At 43.0% G+C, this 26,636-nt stretch overlaps 1 protein-coding gene and 1 pseudogene across 2 annotated transcripts in view; both read left to right on the top strand.

The window, feature by feature from the left end:
- The window catches only part of MORN1 (MORN repeat containing 1), a 518,336-nt gene that overhangs the window by 70,540 nt on the left and 421,160 nt on the right, over positions 1–26,636 (top strand). The window lies entirely within an intron of this gene.
- On the top strand, positions 15,605–15,728 carry LOC141111497 (U2 spliceosomal RNA; annotated as a pseudogene).

The raw sequence follows: 26,636 nt of genomic DNA, 5'->3' as shown, positions 1-26,636 counted from the left end.
GTTTTTAGTAGCTGCCTATGGCAACTATTTTCAGGTCAATCAGATGAAAATCTTATTTCTATGGTATCAGGTGGATGCCTGCAATTTGATGCTGTCTAGTAAGGCCTGGTTCACACCTAATGCATTTTTAGTGCGTTTTCAGTTTTGCAGAAACACACTACAGTCCATATAACATGGTTTCTTATGGGTCACATCTGTGCATTTTATGGAAAGGGCCAGGGACCAAAAGGTTGTGTTTTTGGTTCCATAGACTTCAATGGATCAAAAACATGTATTGAAAAATGCAAAATGCAGCTGGAATAGGCATCAACTGCAACCTGCATAGGTGTGAACCAGGCCTAAAGACATGGTGTCTTCTGTGTCTGCTTGTACCATTTATCTCCTTCCGCTTCTACATAGGAATAAATATCACTACTCTGAGTCATGGGTTCTTTTTTACAACAGAACTACCTGTCAGACTTATCAGAAGGCAATTCAGCTGTGTCTGCACAGCCAATTACATCCCATGTGTGTCTTTAAAGTGATACTAAACTCTGGTTTAAAGTATGCATTCTTAACTCAAACAAGTAGCTTTTATTCTATAGCTTTTAGCCTCCTCTTACTTCCATTTTTATTTATTTTTTGCTGCTGTGAACTGACTTCTTGTTAGAGGGTGGCTACGTTAGTTTTCCATTGTCCCACTTTGTGGGAACACAGCCACCCTCTCTTACTTACAACCAGGATTGACTAGGGACCAGTGGAGGCCCATCCATATGGGGTGCAGGGGCGCCGCCCCCCTGAACTATGTGCCCGGCCCCTAATCTACATGAAGGGTGCTGGACGCATGGATTTCAATGGGGGGATATTTTTCAGGGGGCTAAGACCCACCCAGTAGTGTGACAACTGGGGGGGTTGATTGCCGGCTTCACGTCGGTTTCCCACAGTGGAGGTTGGGAGATCGCTGTCTTGCCGTCCATCTCCCGTGGGGGGTCTTGAGATTTTGTGGGGATCACCACCTTCCCGTCCATTTCTCATGGAGGGGGGGCTTGAGGTTTTGTAGGGATCGCCACCTTCCTGGCGTTCTGTTTTGATATGCTGAATAGAAGTAGTATTTGTATCACTGTTAGAGGTATTGAGCCTCACAAATCGTGACTGTTTTCCCACAAAAAGAGTTGATGCATTTTAAAAAATTTGGGGCTACAGTTATGTTAAATTGTTAGGTTAGGGCATTGTTCTCCAAGGAGACACCTATAGAAGAATGCAGCAGTATAACTATATCAGTGAATCCATTATTTTTTCTAGCCGTACACAGCTCCAGTTTTGGATGATTCCTGCTTAATCCATCAAGATTTGAGCCATGGGTGATGCTGTCGTCACCACCCGGCTTGAAAAAACTTCAATTTGAAAATCGAAGAAGCTGAGCTGAAAATTCTCAACCAAACAGATACTGTAGCCAATCACATGCTATCACTTATTGGGTATTCTGACAGCCATGGGAGCAGCGGATGTCAGGATAAAAAAAACAGCAGATGGAGATTCCTCCATCCCTGCTGTTTAGAGTGGATGTAGGAATCAAGGGATTTCCTTGTTCAGCCTGACAGCCTTAGGCTAGCCTTATGGCTGACCCAAGGCTGTCGAAAGCAACTTATCAAGCTAAGGTCATGTTGTATCCATGCGATGGGCAGGCAGAGGGGCTGACCTACAGGCATTTGAGAACTTGTACGATTGTTCCATTCCCTGCCTCTATTCATCTTTCAACTGTTACAGCAAGTGCTGGATTCATAAGGATGTAAAAGGGGCAACTGCCCGGGGTCCCCTGACCCAAGGGGCCCCTTCTATGCAAAAATAAAATAATATAAAAAAATTATATAAAATAATAAAAAAATAACTATTAATAAAATAGTATAAAATATATAATAATACATTACTTTCTTGTATTAAATGTATCTTGGGAAGTAATATTTTGCCGGCCATCATTTGTAAAAATATATATTCTAGACTGTTATAATGTATTAGTTTTAAAAACACATTTTGGCAGCCCAAGTGAACCACACATAGAGCACTATGATTGCTTGTGTGTGTGTGTGTACACAAATAATCTCAGAATGACGTTGTGTCATGCATTTTAAAAATGTGTGACTGCTACTGGGAATGTAAACCAACTCTGTGTATGAATCTGGCCCTAGTTACAGCTCGGAAGTTGATACTGAGTGCCCACAGACATAAGAGAACTGCAGCTTTACTAAATTAGTATGTGTGCCATTCTTTAAAACCGCACAGAGCATCACGATGTGAATATTTTAACAGTTTTTATACAAAATCCATTGTAATTTGAGTTTACTAATCCAGTAAGTGATTCAATAACGGCAACACAACTTAGTAAATGAACACCATTATTTTACACTTAAGCTCACTTCAGACTCCCAACTTATTTTGTAGCTCTCCAGATCCATTAAGTGTCTTCTTCTTTAATCCATTTTATGCTAATTGTATTCGCGATCCTTATGAATTAAACATTCATTATTTCCAAACTAGGAATCTATCACTAAAACTATGCTAATGTGTAATGTACTAATATTGGTTGTAATTATCTTCCATTATATCTCAATTAGCACACAGCTCTGTGGCTGTCGATAGAGACAATGGTGGAGTGTAAATCCATGATATTCCAGGCAGCGGATGATTCGTTTACTTTGTCTGTTTGCTGTCTTGTTAGGAAGGATATGTTTTACAGACTGGCCTGCAGCATTTGTAGAGGAGAGAACACATTTCTTACCAGCTGGGCAAAGGTGTTAAAGAGACAGTCTGGCCTTGACCACGATGGGGAAGGAGACAGAGTCTTTAAAAATGGGCACTCCTCAAAGCCCTTATTTAATTACCTTACCTGCCCTCCCTCACAGGTCCTTGCTTCACTGCAGCTGCCACTAAGATCATCTGTCTTGGAAACACAGGGGAGCGATGATGTCATTTTCCAGGTCATGTGACAGTGTTCAGGCATAGCGATTGGCTGCTAGGAGGTGCAAATCACATATTTCTCCATTGCTGGAAATACCAGGTAGTGTTCCCAGCTGTGAAGAAGCAAGGGGCTGCTAGAGAGTACAGTTATGGTCAGGGTATGCCATTTCTTGCGGGGCAAGGTGGCAGTGACTCTTTACAGAGCAGTCGGGTACATATTTTCCTGCTGAAATCTCTTTTGAAAAAAAAAAAATGTCTTTACAACAGAACCATAAATTGCAGTAACTTTTCATGTTATCAAAAACAGTTTGTCATTGTCTGGAGTCAGGCTTGGAGGCCAGTAGCTATAGCAGTAGAGAAGCACCTACCAACCAGCTGAATAAGTACAGAAGTGGGGTGCAGAGTCTAAGTATTAACCGGTGTTCACCGTAGCGCTTAATGGTGAATTTGGGTTTTGCTGCATGTTAGTACCAAGTTCCGGCCCCCAGGATTTCCCCACCAGGAGGTGAGCAATCCGGAGTCCAGTAGCAGATATAGCAAGTAGGGATCAAGCAGAAGCATAGCCGAGGAACAAGCCAAATGTCGGTAACAAGTGGTAGTGAAGATACAGGTAACAGCAGGAGTGGCAAAAGTGACATATTGGCTGGAGAGAGCACAATAATCTGGCAAAGATATGATCTAAATCAGGAAGTTCATGGGAGGAGTGAAAAATTAAAGTGATACTAAAGTCTTGTTTTTTTTTTTTAGTTAAAAATAACAAACATGTTATACTTACCTGCTCTGTGCAGTGGTTTTGCACAGAGCAGGCCGGATCCTCCTCTTCTCAGGTCCCTCCTTCAATGCTTCTGGCCCCTCCCTCCTGTTAAGTGCCCCCAAAGCAAGCAGCTTTCTATAGGGGCACCCAAGCCGAGTCACAGCTCCCTGTGTCTATTCAGACATGGAGCTGCGGCCTGGCACCGCCCACTGTCTCTCCTCATTGGCTCACTGACTGTGACAGCAGCAGGAGCCAATGGCACCGTGCTTCTGTCTCCGCCAATGAGGAGGGGAGTCCCTAGCAGCTGAGACACTCCTGCAACATCGCTGGATTTAGATGGAGCTCAGGTAAGTATTGGGGGGGCTGAGGGGGCTGCTGCACACCGAAGGCTTTTTATCTAAATGCATAAAAGACAGGGTTGAAGGTAAGATTATTTAAGTAATTGTCTAGGGAGCTGTCCATCATCCCAGGTGGCTCTGTAAGAGGAGACATCGCCAGACACAGCAGAGTTTGCAGGTTTAGACCCGGGTCCTGCCACAGTTGCTGACGTCCATGGCGCCAGTAATTTGTAGCTACATAGATAAGTCTTGTAGTGAGCATCAGCAGCAATTCTACCAGCTGCAAACTGTCTGAGCATGTATGTTTTTGTCAATACAGTAGAGCAACCTTTTTCTGGAGTTGACATTAGCAGTATCCAAAATGTTCCAAAAGTTACTATAAAACTGTAATTTTGTTATAAGCTAAAACATTTTTTGACCTTAATGCATTTCTTGCATTAAGGTAAAAAATGTTCCATTAGCAGTATCGCCCCCTCACCCCCCTAACTACTTACCTGAGTCCTTGCCTGATCCAGTGCTGGCCCCATCTGTATCATCATCATCATCATCATCTCTCTCTCTCTCTCTCTCTCTCTCTAGGACAGAGATGCAGCAGCGAGCGCCATTGTGTGTCTGTGGATACATACAGCCTGGCTCAGGAATGAGCCCACATATGCGCCCCCTTAGCAAGCAGCTTGGTATAGTGGCAGAGAGAGGAGCCGAGAGCGCTGGCGAAGACCCCCAGAAGAGTAGATTCAGGGCCGCTCTGTCTTTATAAACACTTTAACCGGTTCCCGACCGGCTCACGCACATATACTGCGACACAATGGCACCGCTGAGTACGGGTACGGGGTTTCCTTTAAGAGCTGCCAGAGGGCACGCGCTGCATGGCGGTGGACCCGATGCGTGTGGCCAGCGGTCACGATCGCCGCCAGCCACACACAAATCCCTGTTCTGTCAGGGGAGAGGAGACATGTTGTTTGTTCCTACTAAATAGGAACAACGATATGTCTCCTCCCCTAATCATTCCTATCCCCATACAGTTAGAAAACACCTAAGGAACATACATTTAACCCCTTGATCGCCCCTAGTGTTAACCCCTTCCCTGCCAGTGACATTTATACAGTAATCCGTGCATATTTATAGCACTGATCGCTGTATAAATGTCAGTGGTCCCAAAAATGTGTCAAAAGTGTCCGATCTGTCCGTCACAATGTCACAGTATTGATAAAAAATGCAGATCACTGCCATTATCAGTAAAAAAAAATAAAAATAAAATAAAAATGACATAAATCTTTCCCATAGTTTGTAGACACTATAACTTTTGTGCAAACCAATCAATATATGCTTATTACGATTTTTTTTTTACCAAAACTATGTAGAAGAATACTTTGGGGATATGTAGAAGAAGTGTAGAAGAATTTGGGGATATTTATTATAGCAAAAAGTGTTTTTTTTTCAAAATTGTTGCTGTTCTTTTGTTTGTAGCGCAAAAAATGAAAACCGCAGAGGTGATCAAATACCACCAAAAGAAAGCTCTATTTATGGTGAAAAAAAGGACGCAAATTTTGTTTGGGTACAGCGGTGCATGCCCGCACAATTGTCCGTTAAAGCGACGCAGTGCCAAATTGTAAAAAGTGCTCTGGTCAGGAAGGGGGTAAAATCTTCCGGGGCTGAAGTATATTAGCCTAGGTGTCCATGCACATTAGAGTCATGAAAAAAATGCCCCATGCCTGAGTTCAGGGAAAAGGGTACTGGCATAATTTATGTGCATGCATGTATAAATGTGTATATACACTTGCACATGCATGGAATTTTACTCCCGTGGCTAGAACAAATGAATATTCCAGCCACTAGAATGAAATTCTGTGCATTTACTTTACCTGCATCAATGCACTGAAATACGCCCCAGACCAAGCATTTTTTTATGCTGGCTCTTTAAACCATCTCCTGCCAGAAGGATCCAGTGTAAATGGGATTTGTTTAATGTGCCTGTGTGTGTGCAGCCTTATGGTGCAAATCTGAATGCATTCACAGATATCTTACTAAGGGCAATGCCGTATTATCAGTTTATAGCTGAGATTTGGAGTAGCTACAAATCTCTCTGCGTGTGTGTTTTTCTTTTTTTTTTTTTTTTTTTTTTTTTTTTTCTTTTTTTTAGCTGGATACAAAGTTGCTGCTGTAGCTTACTACAATACTTATCTATGCAGCTACAAAGCGGCAGAGACAGATGACCTGGTCCTTTCTCCTGAGAGGCAGGAAGTCGAGTGAGTTAATGATGGCCTCCACTCGACTCAATGCCGCTGGATGATGGAAGCAAAGTCAAACATCCCTTCCGCCCAACGGCCTTAATGGGACATTTTTTCTTTTTTTTGAAAAAAAAAAAACACTTTATTTTTTTATTAAAAAAAAAAAATATTTTCTTTATTGCATTTAAGTGTAAATGTGAGATCTGAGGTCTTTTTGACAACAGATCTCACGTTAAAGAGGTCCTGTCATGCTTTTTTTTCTTTTACAGGGTATGTTTACATTACTTGTAATAGAAATAAATGTGATCCATTTTTTTTTTTTTCTTTAAAGGTACAGTGTAAAAATAAAAAGTACAATAAATAAGTTGCGCCTGTATATGTAAACGGTGTTCGAACCACACATGTGAGGTATGACCGCGATCGTTAGAGTAAGAGCAATAATTATAGCAAAAGACTTACTTTGTAACTCAAAACTGATAACCTATAGACATTTTTAAACAACGCCTATGGAGATTTTTAAGTTTCAAAGTTTGTCACTATTCCATGAGCGGGCGCAATTTTAAAGCATGACATGTTGGGTATCAATTTACTTGGCGTAGCAATATCTTTCACAATATAAAAAAATAATAAAATGGGCTTACTTTACTGTTTTCTTATTTTTTATTTTAAAAAAGTGTATTTATTCCCAAAAAATTATGTTTGTAAGACCGCTGCACAAATATGGTGTGACACAAAGTATATATAATGTTTGGGGGTTTGAAGTAATTTTCTAGCAAAAAACACTGATTTTAACTTGTAAACAACAAGTTTGAAAAATAGGCCTGGTCCTTAAAGTGATTGTAAAGGCTCGTTATTTATTTATTTTTAAATAAATTTCCAATTTTTCTTTGGAAAAAATAAAATTTTTTGAATTAAAAAATAAGACAACAGTAAAGTTAGCCCAATTTTTTTTTTATATTGTGAAAGATAATGTTATGCCGAGTAAATTGATACCCAACATGTCATGCTTCAAAATTGCGCCCGCTTGTGGAATGGCGACAAACTTGGACCCTTAAAAATCTCCATAGGCAAGGTTTAAAAGTTTTTAGAGGTTACCAATTTTGAATTACAGAGGAGGTCTTGTGCTAGAATTATCGATTTCGCTCTACCAATCGCGGTGATACCGCACATGTTTGAACACCGTTTTCATCTGCGGGTGGGACTTACGTCAGATAACATGAGTAGTTATTGAAGTTAGTGATTCTGTTGCATGGAAGATGTTGTCATAGTTAGAGTGTCTAATCGAATCCACAGAAAGCCAAATTGGCTGTACATAAACGCACAGGGGTTGATTTACTAAAACTGAAAAGCGCAAAGTCTGGTGCAGCTCTGCATAGAAACCAATCAGCTTCCAGGTATTTTTGTCAAAGCTTAATGAAACAAGTAAAAGCTGGAAGCTGATTGGCTACAGTGCACAGCTTCACCAGATTTTGCACTCCAGTTTTAGTAAATAAACCCCAAAGTGTGAATGGCCCCCATGAAAAATAATTAAATGCATTTAGAAATACCCTCTATACATATAAATGCGGCTTTGACACTGCCAGTGTGAATGGGGCCCAGAATGTTTGTAGAGCAGATTTTCTACTCAACATATAAAAGGTGATTAGTGATGAAAGGGATGAATTCAGTTCCCACAATACCTTGGGAGCTGCATTATTACTGGTACTTTAGTAGTCAACAATGAAAACAGATTATGGAATCAAATCTGCTATTGCGGATGAGCGGTTTGCATGGCGAGTCCTATACACGTTTCATCAATAGCCTGCTATCAATCAAGGTTCCTGGAAGAAAGGGGCATTTTACAACCCACATGACTGTCATGTGTCAGAAGATTTGCTCTGCCTCAATTGCATATTATTGGGTGGAGTTGCAAAAAAAAACCAAAAACCATGCAGATGTGTAAAGTCTTTGGACTGCTAATTCATGTTTTCTCAGCACCTTGGCCTGCAGTTCTCATTTCAAGGTACCTCTCCTCTTCTCATACTTATTCTCAGAATTTCCTATTGGAATTATTAGTCTCACCTCATTTCATAGCATGTCCTATAAAGTGTAGAACTAAGCAACTCAGCTTTATTAGTAATCAGTGGAGTGAAGTTCCTCATACAGGTGTCCAGCAATTGTTATTGGAAGGAATCATGACTAAGGTCACCATACATACCACAATCTGACCATATAGTATCTGTACAATCAACTTTGGATTTAACAAATCAATGTCATATGAGGACCTAATGGTGACCACATATACTTTGATTTAAAGTGTTACTAAACCTACAACAGTAGAATCTATCTGTATATTATTATTAATTTATTAATTTATTTAAGGTACTTATATAGCGCCATCAATTTATGCAGCGCTTTACATATACATTGAATATTCACATAGCTCCCAACTGTCCCTGATTTGGAGGGACTGTCTCTGATTTGGAGCAATGTCCCTCTGTCCCTCATTCCTCATTTGTCCCTCATTTTGGTCTGATTTATATAGCTGTATATAAAATGCACTTTTTATCTTTAAAAAAGTGTTTCCCAGTGCTAAACCTTTTTTCCAAATTCTAAATTGCTGCATTTGTACATTTTAAAAGCCAATATAAAGGAATAGTAGTGGTAAAAAAAAGCCCTTGTGAATTTAATTAACCTTTTTCTTGGGTTAATTCTCCTTTAAGGGGGTGTGGCAGGGGGTGTGTCCCATGCCTACATATGTTTACTGGTAGGTGTCCCTCATTCCCATCTCAAAATGTTGGGAGGTATGTATTCACATCAGTCCCTATCCTCAAGGAGCTTACAACCTAAGGTCCCTAACTCGGGCCAATTTAGACAGAAGCCAATTAACCTACCAGCATGTCTTTGGAGTGTGGGAGGAAACCGGAGTACCTGGAGGAAACCCACACAGGCACAGGGAGAACATGCAAACTCCAGGCAGGTAGTGTCGTGGTTGGGATTGGAACCAGCAACCCTTTTTACTGCTAGGCAAGAGTGCTACCCACTACATCACTGTGCCCGCCCTGTATGCAGCATATCATGCTTGTTATACTCACTGTGGAACTTAAGGGGTTAATCCTCTGCATTGTGTAAAAAGGCTCTTTGAGAATATATGGACAGATCCTTCCCTCCTGTCTATCTTGGCAAGGCCATTTATTACAGTGAAATTAGCCATCCTGCACATGCTCAGTTTAGTCTCTATTGCTGGAGAGAACATTTCCTGTTTCAGTTGAACTGTTTAGGTCACATGATATTGACATCACACATACAAGCTGTAGTGGAAATCTCCTACCTGAAAACTCAGCATTGGACAAACTGTGCAGTTTATCATGTGACCATGGTATACAGATCAGCAAAAAAGTATATAGTGGCTGTATTTTATTATAAATTATAAAAAGAAGATTTATAAGCTGTGGGCACTGTGGGGTGGGGGGAGGAACAATTTTCATATTACTGGGTTTAGTAACACTTTAATTATCCGATCAATGTGTGATTTTATCAAAACGATCCAATCGGTAAACAATCAAATTAGACATAAATTTCCTTCTAATCGATTTAGATTAAAGTGGTTGTAAACGCCTTCATTTACCCAGTGAAGTGAATAGCCTCAGATGATACACAGAGATTAAATAAATCCTCCCACATAAGTTGCATCTGTTTATCTGCAGTATTTTCTTCTCTATATCCAGTCAAAGTGCAGAATTAATTAAGGTTGTCTGAGCTGTCTGAAAAAAAGGGGGCAAAGAGCTTAAAGTGGTTGTAAAGTCTCAAGGTTTTTCACCTTAATGCATTCTATGCATTAAGGTGAAAAACCTTCTGTGCTGCAGCGCCCCCCCGGCCCCACCTTTTCTTACCTGAGCACCGATCCAGCTCCAGCTGCTGTCTCTCTCCTCATTGGACAGATTAATAGCAGCAGGAGCTATTGGCTCCCACTGCTGTCAATCAAATCCTGTGACACTGGAGCAGAGGGCAGGGCCAAGCCCTTCTGTCTGTGACAATGGCCGAAGCAGTGGGGCTCGGGAGCGAGCCTGCACAGGTGCCCCCATGGAAAGCGGCTTTCTGTGGGGGTACCTGATGAAGATAAGGAGCCTGGGGCGCTGGTGGGGGCCCCCAGAGGAGGATCGGAGCTGCTCTGTGCAAAACGATTGTACAGAGCAGGTAAGTATAGACATGTTTTGTTATTTTTATAAAAAAAATTCAAAGGTTTATAAACACTTCAAGTTACACTCTGCAGAGCTCAGTGAGGAGCGCTCTGAGGACTGATTGGAGGTAAGGGACACACCCCCTTCACACAGCTCACAGGAACAGAGCTGAGGCCTTTCAATCAGCTGGAGCTCCCTCCCCTGTCACCATTTTTCTCTTGGTGTCAGGAGAACTTGTCAGAAGTGACTCATGCTAAAAGCAGAGGAACGAGGCAGCAGACAGAAATGACACTTAGTGGTTTTAATTGAGACAAGAACACACTATAGAGGGATATGCTTTGTTCATATTTCATGTCTGAGGTGCACATCGACCAGCTAGGGCAAAAAATTATTGATCGTGTTGCATTGATTGGCAGCACCGAGATGCTTTGTTCATGAACTTGATTATGTTTGAAACTATCAGATTATGAGATTGCATCATGAAAACAATAGATAATTTATGACCGTATCTGTAGCATATGGTTCAAATGGGTTGTTCTACAGTACATAAATCAATTATTCCTATAAGGAAAGATCGACTGGACAAAAAAAAATCGATAATTTATCAAAGAATACATAGCCACCCTCAGGCTGGCCATAAACTATACAATCTTCTTTAGATTTACCAAAGCTGTAATGTGAGGATACCCCTAAACAATCCATTCAATAATTATCATATCAGACAGGCCCTTCTACTACATAGGAGATTGTACAATGAGATTGTCACGCAGGGGTGCCCAACCGCTGGCCCTCTGATGTGGCCCACCACCTCCTGATCTGGGTCGGTGGGTCAGCAAGCCCAGATCGTGGGTTCCCGACCCGCCCTCCCCGAGCATCAGTGTGAAGAACGGAGCAGTACCAACCAGCAGTACCAGCTAGTAGTACCAGCCAGCAGAACCCACCAAAAGTACCAGCCCTGGAGGACAACCAGCAGCAGCCACCAGCCATACCTGCCTGGAGACAGCAGCAGCCAGCGATACCTGCAGGCCGCTTGTCTGTTTTTCAGGTGAACCCAATCGGACCCTCCAATCACCTCTATAGAATGGCAGATGTAAATGGACTCATGTCCGTTTTACACTCGCCTATCTCCAATATGATCCACTTAAAAAAACAGAAGGGCATCCGTCCCCTTCTGTCTGGGTGGATTGGATCGGAGGGTCCATAGAGTAGAGCGGGCTGTGTCCGTGTCTGCTCTTCATATACAGAGTGGACACAGACCTGTCATCTGCCCACTCTGCTCATTGTGGCCCACGGACGGTTACAAAGTCGCTAAAGTGGCCCTCGCTCCTCAAAAGGTTGGGCACCCCTGGTCTAGTGTATGGTCAGATGAACACCGTTTTCTTTTATATTGTCATCTAAGTAAAGTGGTCATACAATGTTTCAGAAGAAAGTAATGAAAGTGGACCCCAGTTGAAAGGACTTGGGGAACGTACTGTGTGTCTGCTGCACATAACGATCAAATCGGATGCTTCCTTTCAGTCTCTTAACAACCACAAGAAAAATGCTAAATAAATCTGCTTGTAATATACAGCTACAGTCTCCTTTCAGGACACATTTGATACATAAGCTCAGTTTCAGTATAGCAGTCTGGAAGCTCACCAGGAGCCAGAGGTCAAAGCAGCAGCTCTTGTCAATTAACTTCAATAGACATCAGAAGTAAAAAGTAACACATGCTTAAACCTCTAGTAAAAATGTACTAAATGGCCACTCACTAGATTGGAGAGAGACTCATTTAATGTTCCCCTGGCCTCTACCTACATTTCGGTAAAAGCTTGTGTTCTCTACACCTGCCGTTTTTGAAGTATTTTTTGCAAGGGGTGGATTTACTAAAGGCAAAACGACTGTGTACTTTGCAAGTGCAGTTGCTCCCGAGCTTAGTAAATGAGCTAAAGCTTCACTTTGCAAGGAATACCCAATCACATGCAAGGAAACAAAAACAGCATTATTGCTTGCTCATGATTGGATGATGGAAGTCAGCAGAGCTTCCTGCATTTATTAAAGTGGTTCTAAAGGGAGAATGTTTTTTTACCTTCACACATTCTATGCATTTATCAATTCAAGCATCTTGCTTTGGGGGAGAAGAGCCAGAAGCCCTGGCGGGAGAACCCAAGAAGAGGAGGACCGGGGCTGCTCTGTGTACAACCATTGCACAGAGCAGGTAAGTATGATGTGTTTATTGTTTTAAAGAAAAAAAAAACAAGCCCTTAGAACCACTTTAAGCTCTGGAGCAACTGTACTTGCAAAGTGCACATTCTATTTGTCTTTAGTAAATCTACCCCAATCTATGATAGTAACACAAAGCTGTATGTTAAAGTGATCTTATTCCTTTTGAAACTTTTAAAAGTAAATGTCTGGCCTAGGAGCAGACACCACAACGCTATGTCCTTCTAAAAGAGAAAACTTCAGCACTTTGTTACCATTGTCATATCATGAAACTGTATGGTAATCTTTTAGAACTCTTAGCACTTACCCTAGGTTCACATCTATGCGTTTTTTTTTCTGATACGTTTTGCGTTTTAAACCTGCGTTTCTGATAAGTTTTTGCATGCCGTTTTCATGTGTTTTGCTTTTTTTTTTCTCCTTAAAAAACTGTGAATAGCTGGTTGTTAAGGAGTGGGCAGGCCACCGCGTCCTTAAAAGGGTTGTAAACAGTAACCGCCCCCCAGCCCTCCCCCCGTTTTACTTACCTGGACCCTCAAACTTGACCTGGCAGAGATGCACTGTCTCTCTCTGCGCAGGGTTCTCGGCTCTTGATTGGATAGATTGATAGCAGTGCAGCCATTGGCTCATGCTGCTGTCAATCAAATCCAATGACGTGGGCGATTGGGGGCCGGGGCCGAGTCCTGCATTTGACCTCTATGGACACGGAATACTGGACCCCGGAGCACCCCGCAAGGTAAACCCCTCGGGGAAGCGCTTCTCTGAGGGTTTTATCACATGTGAGGAGGAGCCGCCGGGGGACCCCAGAAGAGCAGGTTCGGGGCCACTCTGTGCAAAAATAGCTGCACAGTGGAGGTAAGTATGATATGTTTGTTATTTAAAAAAAAAATTACCTTTACAATCACTTTAACAACCAATGAGATATCAGCTGTCAGGGAGGCTGCTAAAAAACGAATAGATGTGAACGTGTACCATAGGAAACCATGTTTAATGGACTGTAGTGCGTTTCTGCACACTTTAAAATGCACTAAAAACACATAAGTGTGAACCTAGGGTTAACGAAAGCTAACAGGTTTGCTTTCAGTTAAAATATCAGATTAGGTAGTATTTGCCTTTTAAGTAAGTCCTGGGTCTGGAAAGAACCGTGTGCCCTGGGCCAATTTGACAGTAAATGTCAGTAAAACTATGGGAGGTCACCAGCACTCTTTTGCAAACACATACACTCATTTATTAGTGCCATGTTACATTAGTCAAATAGGCCAACGTTTCGAGGCCGAGCAGGATCCCTTCCTCAAGGCAACATAGGGCAGATGGCTTGTTCGTTCCTTCCTCCACATCGCAGCCGGGAGTGACGTCACACGGCGCCAACTGGTCCGGGCGCGGCTCTCAGAGCTGTTCAGCGGGACACTGCAGCTGGGACTCCTTGATCCCTCATCCCACTCGTTCCCCACACCATCAGTCATTATCCCAAGGGATAGGCCAGGAGAGGAGGCATATTTGTATCCATTACATGAACACCAAGTCTTCCGCTGTGAGTGCAACTTATTGTTTTTATATGTTCTCCAATAAACTTTAATGCACTAGGGCGGCTGTGCGCTCTCCTTTCCTCTATTTTACTACTGTCTGCATGCCATTTTGAATTCTGGCTTCACATTTTCTTGTCACTCTGTAGCTAATGTTGGAACTTGGTTCTGAAGCCATAGACTCAATGGGGTTGATTTACTAAAACTTGAGAGTGCAAAATCTGGAGCAGTTTTGTATAGAAATCAGCTTCCAGGTTTTTTTGTCAAAACTTAAAGTGGTTGTAAACCCTTCCATATAACTAGTGAAGTGACTGGCCTCAGATGCTACACAGAGATGAAACATCTACATACGTTGTACCTGTTTATCTGCTTTTCTTCTTTTCTCTACATCCATTCAAAGTTCTGACTTTACAAAGCTTGTCTGAGAGTTCAGAGAAAAGGGGGCAGAGAGCTGAAATTACACTCTGCAGAGCTCAGTAAGGAGAGGTCTAAGAGCTGATTGGAGGGAAAAGACACACCCTTCTCCACACAGCACACAGGAATAGAGCTAAGGCTGTCAATCTGCTACAAGTCCCTCCCCTGTCATCATTCTTCACTCGGTGTCAGGAAAACTTGTCAGAAGTGATTCATTTTGATAGCAGAGGAATGAAGCAGCAGCAAGAAATAACACGTAGCTCTCTTAATTGAGACACTAATTACATTAAGTACACACTATAGAGGGATATGCTTTGTTCATATTTCATGTCAGAGGTTTAAGGCTACATTCACACTTGAGCTGAGCATTTTCAGGCGTTTTTTCAGGTGTTTTTCCAGGTGTTTTTGAGCAGTTTTGTAAATATTATAGGCGTTTTTTCAGGCATTTTTCATTTAGGTGTTTTTGCTGTGGCCAATAGAAACTGGTATAAGGTGTGGAGTGATGCTAGAAAAGGGGAAGGGATTTGCTGTTTGAGCTAAAAACGCTTGAAAAAATGCTAATTTCGTGCTGTTCAGGCATTTTTTATTGCAGCCTATGGGGACAAAAAAATGCTAAAATCTGCCTGAAAACTAGCTTGTGTACTTTTTTGAGTAACAGGTGTTTTGCTACAGGCAACAAAAGGCTCCAATGTGAACAAGGGCCATTGAAATGAATGGGATTTTGCTTCTTGAGCGTTTCTGAGCATCGAAATTCAGGGCCGGTTCATACCAGTGCGATGCCAGACATTGCATGTGATTCGCACTGCATTGCTGTACAGATCACATGCGATGTCTGTGCGATGCAAATACAACCATATAAATATACATATGGCTAAAATCGCATCGCATTCGGACCAAACTCGTGCAGGACCCTTTTTTTGGTTCGCACCACAATCGGATCGCATGGGTGTTCACATCCATGCAATCCGATTCTGCAAGTTGCGCTTTGTTTTGCAAAATAATTGTGGGGTGTTGTTAACATAACATACACCCCACAATCAGTTCGCATGAACCGGTCGCTTCTTGCCCTTTTGGCTAAGATCAAGTGTAGTATCTGTTCTTATCAGTGATCCAGTGGGGGGCGCTGTGCTACTATCCTGATATGACCAAGGTTGGGCTGGCGGCTATGCAAACCTGCTGGAGTGATGGGGCTTGGAAGGTTAGTACCGTCTGCAACAGAAACCGGGGGGCGCCCACGGGCAGTTGGGGCACGGGGGTAATTCCCCTGGGAAAGCTGAAAGAGCCCATTACCTTCTGATTTGAACGTTCTACCTTGTCTAGCCATGGGCTTTGAAGGCAGAGGGTCTGCGGTCCTCCCTGGGAGTGGTCGCCCTAGGGGGGCTCTTAGTAACACTTGGGTGTGGGACCCCACAGTATGAACGGATCACATGGTCACAGCACCAAATTATGCTTTCTGCACTGTGCCTCATAGGCTGGGCTTTTTGGCTAAAGTCCGGGGCAATTTTTGTCTACCAGGCCTCAGGGCCCGGCCAGTGCACTACTAGGCACTTTTTTATTTTCTATTTTCTCCCACTGTTTGTCACTTTTCACTTTTGTGTGTGTTTTTCACTGGATGAAAGGTGTGAGTCCCCGGGCTTACCATGACGTCTAGGGGGAGGATGTGTGGGCCTCCGGCTCCTTCCTCCCCTGCCTCTGGAGGGGTCTCTCTTTGGGAGATGCTTCGGCTTTCCCAGAAGAATGGGGTCTGCCAGGCCTTCTGGCTAGGCAGACCATGTAAACTAAGTCCCCGTCAGGAGCCTTATACCCCGGGGGTCAGGGTAGAGGTCCTACTCTTTCGGGGGGTGGACTAAAGCACACCCTTAAGTACACTTTTTAGTGTGTGTTTCACATGTACGTTTTTTGTTCACTTACGGGTTTATTCGTCCTAGGTTTCACACCACTATGAACTTAAAAAAAAAACAACAGGCTTGCGATTTAGATGTGGCGCGAATTTGCAGTGAATTTGCACCGCATCTAGTGTGAACCGAGCCTAAGGCTGAAGAACGAGTACCCGTACACATGATACGAAAATCGGAAGTGAAATTTCGTCCGCTGAACGATCTGCTGATTTTCGGATCGTAAAGCCTCGTACGCACGATCGGATTTTCGGCAGGGAATTGTGTGATGACAGACTGTTGGCCTAAAATCTGACTGTTAGTGCGCTCCTTCAGACAATTGTTGTCCAACTTTCCGCCAACAAATGGATGGCAGGCTAGCAAATTTTCGGCGGACAACGGTCTGTTGTCAGATTTTCCTATCATGTGTACACAAGTCCATCACACAAAAGTCCAAAGTACAAACACACATGCTCGGAATCAATGCTCACCAAACACGACATTAGCAGAAGGTGTCCAAAGGGGGCACTCAAGAGCTGAAATTCTGTAGTCTGTCACTACGTTCGTGTTTGTTGGCCGACAATTGTGTACCGTTTGTATGCAAGACAAGTTCCTGGCACACGCCCTTCGGACAAAAGTCTGGCGCTTTGTTGGCCCACAATCCGATCATGTGTACGAGGCTTTAGTATTGTGCTTTCGACAGCCGATTCTGATTTTTCATCTGACAAAAGCTGGATGTGCAGATGATAACATTTTTGTCGTACGTGAACTCAATGTCCGATTTTCGTTTAATTAGTGCGGTTTTCCTCGGAAAAAAAATCGTAAGAACAAGACTACGCCTGCTCAGAAACGAAATAATACATACAAAACTATTCAACACATAACATCACTTCTGAAACTGTATTCTGTCGTACGAGAATTTTCATATGGTGAGTAACCTCTTCACTTGTAACATGAAACTAGCATGCAACAAAAAACGGACGAACGTTCGTCCAAAAATCTGATCGTGTGTACGAGGCTTTATTGGGGTCTAATTGAGCAATCTGAAGTTAGAAGCTGATTGGCTACCATGCACAGCTGCACCAGATTTTGCACTCTCCAGTTTTAGCAAACCCCAGTGTGACAGCCCAGCAACATTTAAAAAGGAGGGCTGGAAATGGCATCAGATACTCGATTGTAGCAGGGGGTCCCAGCAGTGCACTTATACCTAGAAGAGAGGGGTGGCAGGAAGGCAATTCGTTTTTTCACCCTTTTTTTTATTAATCTGTATTCTTCATAATCCCACTGATACAATGTGCAAATACCAATAAAATCCAATCTATAAAATATTTATTTTGCTGCTGTTTTTCTATTTCCTATAAATCCAGAGGGGTGGAAGCCCACTGGCAGGTTTGCAGCAGCAGCTCTCTAAGTCAGTACAAAGGGGCTTTGGAGCTCAGAAGGCAAATTAATGGCAAATATCCCACTGCTTCCATAATAATTCCCTTTGTATCCACGAGGATCACATCTGATCTGTACTATTTCAAGCCTCCTTTAAAAAAAAACATTAGATGCATCTCAAGTTAAATCTTCAGCCCTCATTAGAGAGTTTCTGATGCGCTGCAGGTATGCAGCCATAGAGTACCCTCAATGGGACGGAATGAAAGCAAGACAGCCGGGCAACTAGGAATTTCAAAATGAGAGTGACAGCAAAAAATATTTCCCTTTGATGAAGCTATAACCAGACAGGGTCCTTTCAATCCATCTTACTTACTATAAAAATGTCTTGTTGGTCCACAAGCCAGAGTTTCCATGCAGTACACTGATGATGCCCAACAAGTCAGAACAAGCTGTAATCTCTTTGGAATACATGGCTTTATATTATTAGGCTGTATCTGTGCTGTATAAAGGCAGTTCTGGATACATTGGGCAAAAAGGAATGATTTGCATGACACTGCCACCATCCTAAGACCCCTTTCACACGGTGGTGGTGGGTCCATTAGCGGTAAAACGCCACTAGATTTACCGCTGTTTAATCCATGCTTTTCTGCAGATAGCGTGGCGCTTTTAACCCCCAAGAAGGGGTTAACAAGGGGTTAAAAGCTCCCATGTTGTGGCGCTTCCGAAAACACTTTTCAGGCGTTTCGGAAGCGCTGCCTATTCATTTCAATGGGCAGGGGCAGTGTAGGAGCGCTGTATACAGCACTCCTACACCAACCCAAAGATGCTGTTTGCACAACTTTTTTTCCCGTCCTGCACCGCCCCAATGTGAAAGCACTCGGGCTTTCACACTGGGGAGGCATGAGAGACAGTTTTCAGTGGTAAAGCGCTTCTAGTTTTAGCGGTGCTTTTTGGCTGCTAGCGGGGTGCTTTTAACCCCTGCTAGCGGCCGAAGAAAGGGTTAAAACCGCCCATGTTGCAGCGCTTCAGAAGGGCTGCCCATGCATTCCAATGGGCAGGGGCGGATTAGAAGTGGTATATACAGCGCTCCCAAACTTCCCCAAAGATGCTGCTTGCAGGACTTTTTGTAACATCCCGCAAACGCACCGCCCCAGTGTGAAAACACTCGGGCTTTCACACTGGGGAGGCATAGGAGGAGGTTTTCAGGTGCTTTACAGGCGCAATTTCTAGCGCTAAAACGTCTGAAAACCGCCTCCAGTGTGACAGGGGTCTCTAAGACACAAATGAATGCAGATCTCTGTTCGTCAAGGCCTCTTTCATAGACTCGGGGCTCCAGTGGGGGTCTTCTATGGTCTTCTATGCTTGGAGGTGCTGGCTTTTTGGCTGGTCCTGTGAATGTATACTGTTCTTATGCATTGTTTCAAATTAATATGGCACTTTATTTTCTGATAATAAAAAAATCTTTAAAAAAAAACTGCAGCAGGGAAACATCATATCTTCTGTTCTGCCAGACAGGGCTGTGCTGTGTGTCAGAGAGCTGTGAAAATCTCAGGACTGGATGGACAGATGTGCACTACAAACAGCACCTGGGTATTTAGTTGTTTGCCTGGAATTCAGCTTTAAATAAAAAATACATTCTTTGATTTTGGATGAATGATTTTGTTTTTAGGACAGGTCTATTGTGCTCTTTAATTGTAGTGGGATTTGTTGCTTTACACACTAAAGTTGCCTACAGACATGAGATCCAGCGACTGAACAATCCTTCTCAGGAACAATCATTGTATTCTGTGCACTGTGACCATGAGGGGTTTTACCCGGCAGGCCCTCTCCTATGGCTGTAGGTATTTTTTGTACTCTCAGGTTTAAATTCTACAGACTATTTCATTCTAGGACCACTAGGTGGCACTCTATGATTTCTCTATAGCCTCCTCTAAAGCAGTGTAATAGGTTAGACGCTAGCACAGCTCCCTGCTGGGTTGTAAATGTTTACCACTACAGTTACATTTTCAATAGAAATATGCTTAAAGGTGGAACAATTTCTCGCTGGGAACAATATCCAACAACACCACCAACCAACAATGCTAAGTACTCAAGCAGATCCGTAGAATGGTAGAGCACGCACTGGCTCTTTTTTTTTTCTAAATCCAGCAATAAATGCAGAAATAACAGCATATAATAGAAAGCACCGCGCTCAATGTGAAGAACAGCGCACGTCTTATGATTAAAATTTTGTTTTTTACTTTTTTTTTTTTTCTTTCTTCCCCTCGTTCCCTGTAGACACTTGTGTGCCTTAACAGTACATTTGTAAAATTTATTTTCGCATTATCTACAAGTTGGTTTCGTGGGACTCAGAATGACGTCCGACTATGTTTTATAAACTCCTGAAGGTGGAAGGGGCGAGCAATAAAGTGTAAAGATTATGTTTTCTGGCTCAGTCTGTTGATGGGAATGGCTCCCTTTAGGTTGGAATAATACTGAGCTTGGCTGCATAAAATAGGGAAAACTAGAGACGTGTGAGTTCATCGTTTGTAAGAAGACTTACAGAGCAACTGAATACACTTCTATAGGCACGTAAAAATGGAGTATGGGCGGGTTCTAATGGGACAGTACAAACACTGGTTCCTTATATCCCACCGGGACTCCACCAGACCAATCTTACCAATGAAGTCTCTTCCTCTGTATTCATGGTAAAGGAAAATATATACAAGACTTGGTGCTTGTGAGGTTGGAGGTGGGGGGGTAAAAAGGGTTAAGCCCCCCAAATCCCATCACTTTCAGCCAACCGCCATAGAACCCACCAAATATGACCCAAAAAAGGAAATGAAGCTGCTCTGCAAGTGCGTTGCAACCCCATGCTATGCAAGTGGTTGTGGTGCCCTAGTGCGGGATTCAAGGGGTTAAAGCTGGCAGTGAGGAAGAGCTATAATCGGGATTCAGGGGGTTAAAGCTGGCAGTGAGGAAGAGCTATAATCGGGATTCAGGGGGTTAAAGCTGGCAGTGAGGAAGAGCTATAATCAGGATTCAGGGGGTTAAAGCTGGCAGTGAGGAAGAGCTATAATCGGGATTCAGGGGGTTAAATATGGCAGTGAGGAAGAGTTATAACCGGGATTCAGGGGGTTAAAGATGGCCGTAAGGAAGAGCTATAATCGGGATTCAGGGGGTTAAAGATGGCAGTGAGGAAGAGCTATAATCGGGATTCAGGGGGTTAAAGCTGGCAGTGAGGAAGAGCTATAACTGGGATTCAGGGGGTTAAAAATGGCCGTAAGGAAGAGCTATAATCGGGATTCAGGGGGTTAAAGAGGGCAGTGAGGAAGAGCTATAACCGGGATTCAGGGGGTTAAAGATGGCCGTAAGGAAGAGCTATAATCGGGATTCAGGGGGTTAAAGATGGCAGTGAGGAAGAGCTATAATCGGGATTCAGGGGGTTAAAGATGGCAGTGAGGAAGAGCTATAACCGGGATTCAGGGGGTTAAAGATGGCAGTGAGGAAGAGCTATAATCGGGATTCAGGGGGTTAAAGCTGGCAGTGAGGAAGAGCTATAACTGGGATTCAGGGGGTTAAAGATGGCCGTAAGGAAGAGCTATAATCGGGATTCAGGGGGTTAAAGATGGCAGTGAGGAAGAGCTATAACCGGGATTCAGGGGGTTAAAGATGGCCGCAAGGAAGAGCTATAATCGGGATTCAGGGGGTTAAAGATGGCAGTGAGGAAGATCTATAACTGGGATTCAGGGGGTTAAAGATGGCCGTAAGGAAGAGCTATAATCGGGATTCAGGGTGTTAAAGATGGCAGTGAGGAAGAGCTATAATCGGGATTCAGGGGGTTAAAGATGGCAGTGAGGAAGAGCTATAACCGGGATTCAGGGGGTTAAAGATGGCCGCAAGGAAGAGCTATAATCGGGATTCAGGGGGTTAAAGATGGCAGTGAGGAAGATCTATAACTGGGATTCAGGGGGTTAAAGATGGCTGTAAGGAAGAGCTATAATCGGGATTCAGGGGGTTAAAGATGGCAGTGAGGAAGAGCTATAATCGGGATTCAGGGGGTTAAAGATGGCAGTGAGGAAGAGCTATAACCGGGATTCAGGGGGTTAAAGATGGCAGTGAGGAAGAGCTATAACTGGGATTCAGGGGGTTAAAGATGAAAACGTTTCACTGGATACGGTATGGAAGGCAAATAAATATGCAAATGGCACATCAAATAATAATTTTCAGGTAATCTTTGGAAAAATAAACTACGTATTTACTAAAACGTCCTGATCGCTTTCTAGTAAAGTGCTCTGATTTTACAGCTTTGCAGTAAAAACATAATGGAGGGACAGCCTGAATGTATGGCCATTGTATACACAAAAGACGCATTTAGTCATTTGCAGTAAATGCAAAAATCTGTTAGAACCCATAGCAACCCATTTGCATTCATTAATTTAACTTGCTGTTGATTGATCTAAACGAATGTATGACTAGCTGTGGGTTATGGAACATCTGTGCAGCTTCTACCTTGTTATTTCATCGGCTTTACAGATCAGAACCTCTGCAGGGGTAATAAAAGCCTTATTTCTTGACATATGGGCTATAATCAACCAAAGAGCAGCTAATGCGGTGCTAATATGGCAACACTATTGAGAGGTTATTTTTTTTTTTTTTGTTTCATTTCCTTGCTAAAAGGTAAACTATAAAATGAATAATATTGTTTTATATATTTGTAAAAACAATGAAAAAATAATTTTATATATATATATATATATATATTTTTTTTTTTACTTCGATACATTAGGTTTAAAGCAAATCTGTGCTTTTCCCGCGACAGGTCCACTTTGTCAATGTCTGGGGAAAAAAAATGAAAACATCTGTTTTTAACACATCGCATCGCACTGCAAAGCAAACGCATGGCGTCCATGGGATCTGCTGTGGGTGTCAATGTTAGATTAACATCACCCCAAAACAGATTGCAAAACGCAGTGCGATTGCCAGAATCGCATTGCATAGGTTTGAACACCCATGCAAAGCAATTCGGGTGCGGAGGAAAGAAAGGGTCCTGCACCATTTTGGTGCTGATGCGATTTCAGCCATACAAAATGTATGGCTGAAATCGCACCGCACAGACATCGCATGTGATTTGCACAGGAATGTGGTGCGATTCCTGTTCAAATCACATGCGGTGTTCCGCAGGCACTAGTGAACCTAGACTCGGGCTTTGTTCACACCTATGCGTTTTTTATTGTTTTTTGCAGAAAACACACCACAGTCCATTTAACATGGTTTCCTATGGGACACGTTCACATCTATGCTTTTTTCAGCTGCTGCGTTTTTGGAAAGGATCAAGCACTTTTTTAAAAGCGAATCGTTTTTGGTTCAATAGACTTCAGTGGAGAAGCTGCAGAAAAGCATGTAGTGCATTTTTGCCATGATTTGCATTTTGCATTTTTAAATCCACCCAGCAACAAATTGGCCATAAAAACCCAAAAAAAACAAAAAAATGCAAAACATGTCAAAAAATGAGCACAAAGTGTCTCAAAAATGCATGTGCAAAAACGTAAAATGCACCGCAGAAACGGATCAAAAGCAAATTGCATACTGTAGGTGTAAAATGTATTTATTCTGACCATTGGAATGCACGTTGTAATGAAACCTGGTTAATACATCTGGGATTCCATTCAAATAGCAGGTCTGGATGAAATTTTAAAAGCTAAGTTCACTTTTTGATTTTTTGTTTTAAATAAATGCACATATTTTTGTAGATAAAAAAATGTGCATTTATTATATTTTTTCTTAGGAGCCTGCAGAGCATTGCACTGGCAATCAGTGGATCGCAGGTACAGTGTGAATGAAGTAGCTGATTAGCACACCCGCAGAGGACACTACTGTGACACACCATGTTCTTTATGCTGTCTACCTATTGGGGGGCTTATAGTTACATAGTTGGTGAGGCTGAAAAAAGACACAAGTCCATCCAGTTCAACCTGTGTGTGTGAGTGTGTGTTTATGTCAATAGTACATTGTATGTTGTGGTCATTTAGGTGCCCATCTAATAGTTTCTTGAAATTATCGACGCTCCCCGCTGATACCGCTGCTTGTGGAAGAGAATTCCAAATCCTTACCGCTCTGACAGTAAAGAACCCTCTACGTAGTTTAAGGTTAAACCGCTTCTCTTCTCATTTTAGTGCATGGCCACGTGTATTTTTAAATTCCCTTTCACTGAAAAGTTTTTTCCCTATTGTGTGGTCACCAGTACGGTATTTGTACATTGACATCATATTCCCTCTCAAGCATCTCAATGCTTGTAGCCTTTCCCCATAGCTGAGTTTCTCCAGTTCCTTAATTAGCTTTGTTGCCCTTCTCTGGACTCTCTCCAGCTCCAGCACATCCTTCCTGAGGACTGGTGCCCAGAACTGGATGGCATACTGCAGGTGCGGCCGGACCAGAGTCTTGTAGAGCGGGAGAATTATCGTTTTATCTTTGGAGTGAATCCCCTTTTAATGCATGCCAATATTCTGTTGGCTTTGTTAGCAGCAGCTTGGCATTGCATGTCATTGCTGAGCCTATCATCTACTAGGACCCCCAGGTCCTTTTCCATTCTAGATTCGCCCAGAGGTTCTCCCTCTAGCGAGTAACTTGCATTCGTATTTATGGCACCCTAAAGCATTGCCTTACGTTTTTCAGCATTAAACCTCATTTTGTTAAACGCCATGTAGTTGCCCACCCCATTAATTTGTTCAGATCTTCTTGCAAAGTTTCCACATCCTGCGGAGAAGTTATCGCCCTGCTTAGCTTAGTATCGTCCGCAAATACAGAGATTGAACTGTTTATCCCATCCTCCAGATTGTTTATGAATAAATTAAATAGGATTGGTCTCAGGACAGATCCCTGGAGGACCCCACTACTCACCCCTGACCATTCTGAGTATTCCCCATTTATCCCTACCCTTTGGACTCGCCCTTGTAGCCAGTTTTTAATCCATGTACTCACCCTATGGTCCATGCTGACAGACCTCAGTTTGTAAGGTAAACATTTATTGGGAACTGTATTGAATGCCTTTGCAATATCCAGATACTGTGCACCACGTCTACGGGCCTTCCTTTATCTAGATGGCAGCTCACCTCCTCATAGGAGGTTAATAGATTGGTTTGGCAAGAACGATTCTTCATGAATCCATGCTGATTACTGCTAATGATACCGTTTTCATTAATGAAATCTTGTATATAATCCCTTATCATCCCCTCCAAGAGCTTGCATACTATTGATGTTAACCGCTTCCCGACCAGCTCCTGTATATACAGTATATATGGCGGCAGAATGTCTCTCCTGCGCGAATCGCCGTATATATAAGGCGGCTCCTTTAAGAGCCATAGCGGGTTCACGCGTGCGCCCGCTGCATGGCGATCCCCGCTGGCCACCTGCGATCGTGTGCATGAGAGCCAGCACAGGGATTTGTGTGTGTAAACACACAAATCTCTGTTTTCACAGGGGAGGAGAAACAGATCGTCTGTTCCTACTAAGTAGGAACAACGATCTGTCTTCTCCCCCGGTCAGTCCCATCCCCTCACAGTTATAACACACCTATGGAACACACACTTAAGCCCTTGATCGCCCCCTAGTGTTAACCCTTCCATGCCAGTGACATTTATACAGTAATTAGTGGCTATTTTTAGCTCTGATTGCTGTATAAATGTCAATGGTCCCAAAAAAGTGTGAAAACTGTCCGATCTGTTCGCCACAATGTCGCAGCCCCGATAAAAATTGCAGATCGCCGCCATTACTAGTACGACGCTGCGACCCTTGCCGGAAAGAAGTCTCCCGCGTGCATGCGGGAGTGATGACAACGCACCTCTGGCCACTCACAACGCCGGAACCGCGAACCTGGAAGACACGCCGAGGAAAAACGTCAGCTCCCTCGGCGTGGACCGGGATCAGCTGCCGACACCTCGTTCTAAGGTATTTCATAATGAGCTAGTATGCTGTGCATACTAGCTCATTATGCCTTTTGCCTGAGATGTTTTAAAAAAAATTTTTTGTGCGGGTATACAACCGCTTTAAGTCTAAAGGTACCCACAGGTCAGAGCAAATACTCTGATGCAGCCTTTACCAACCATGGTTCCTCCAAAGGTTGGTATGGGTTCCTTGAGCAATGAGAAATTTCTGCCTCTCAGGAAATGACCACTGACAACAATTATCTTTTTATCTACTTGTAAAGGGGAAATGTTCCCAATAACTACAGATATAAGGAGCATTCTTCGCAGTGACCATCACGCTAATGTGCCATGAGCTTTAGATTTAGTCATGGTTTATTGGGGTTAATTGAGAACAGAAAGTAATGTCAAGGGTTCTTCCACCTTACAATGGTTGAGAGGGCTGCTCTGGGGTATAGCTAAATCTATATAGAGTTAGGACTGCAGATGATACCAGGGTGCCATGAAGTGGCTCTGCAGCTTACGCATGTATTTGCAAATATGCGCAAATGAAACTTGCGAACGGTCTAAACTCCGTCGGATTTAGAACATGTTCTATATCTGAGTCCGTCGGAAATGCCGACAGAAAAAGTCCGATGGGGCATACACGCGGTCGGAATGTCCGACCAAAAGCTCCCATCGGACTTTTTCTGTCGGGAAATCCGGCCATGTGTACGCGGCATTAGACGGGATAATTTGGTTGGGTGCAGGCTGGAAATTTTCTTTGGTTTTGTTTTGCATGCTTTGCCCTTCCATGTGCTCCTTGCTGCTGAGGCCAGTTCAGGTGGGGGCAGTGGCCATTAGTTTGCACTGTTGGAATGCTGGTGATGGGACACACTGGACACCTTTGCTGCCATTGTGCTTTATGCTGGGTGTCCATTGCGCCCCTGTG

The sequence above is a fragment of the Aquarana catesbeiana genome, linkage group LG10 (genome assembly GCF_042186555.1).
Source record: "Aquarana catesbeiana isolate 2022-GZ linkage group LG10, ASM4218655v1, whole genome shotgun sequence".
NCBI classification, from domain to species: Eukaryota; Metazoa; Chordata; class Amphibia; order Anura; family Ranidae; genus Aquarana; species Aquarana catesbeiana.
The sequence above is the reverse complement of the archived record's forward strand: the minus strand, read 5'-3'. Positions and strand labels throughout refer to the sequence as shown.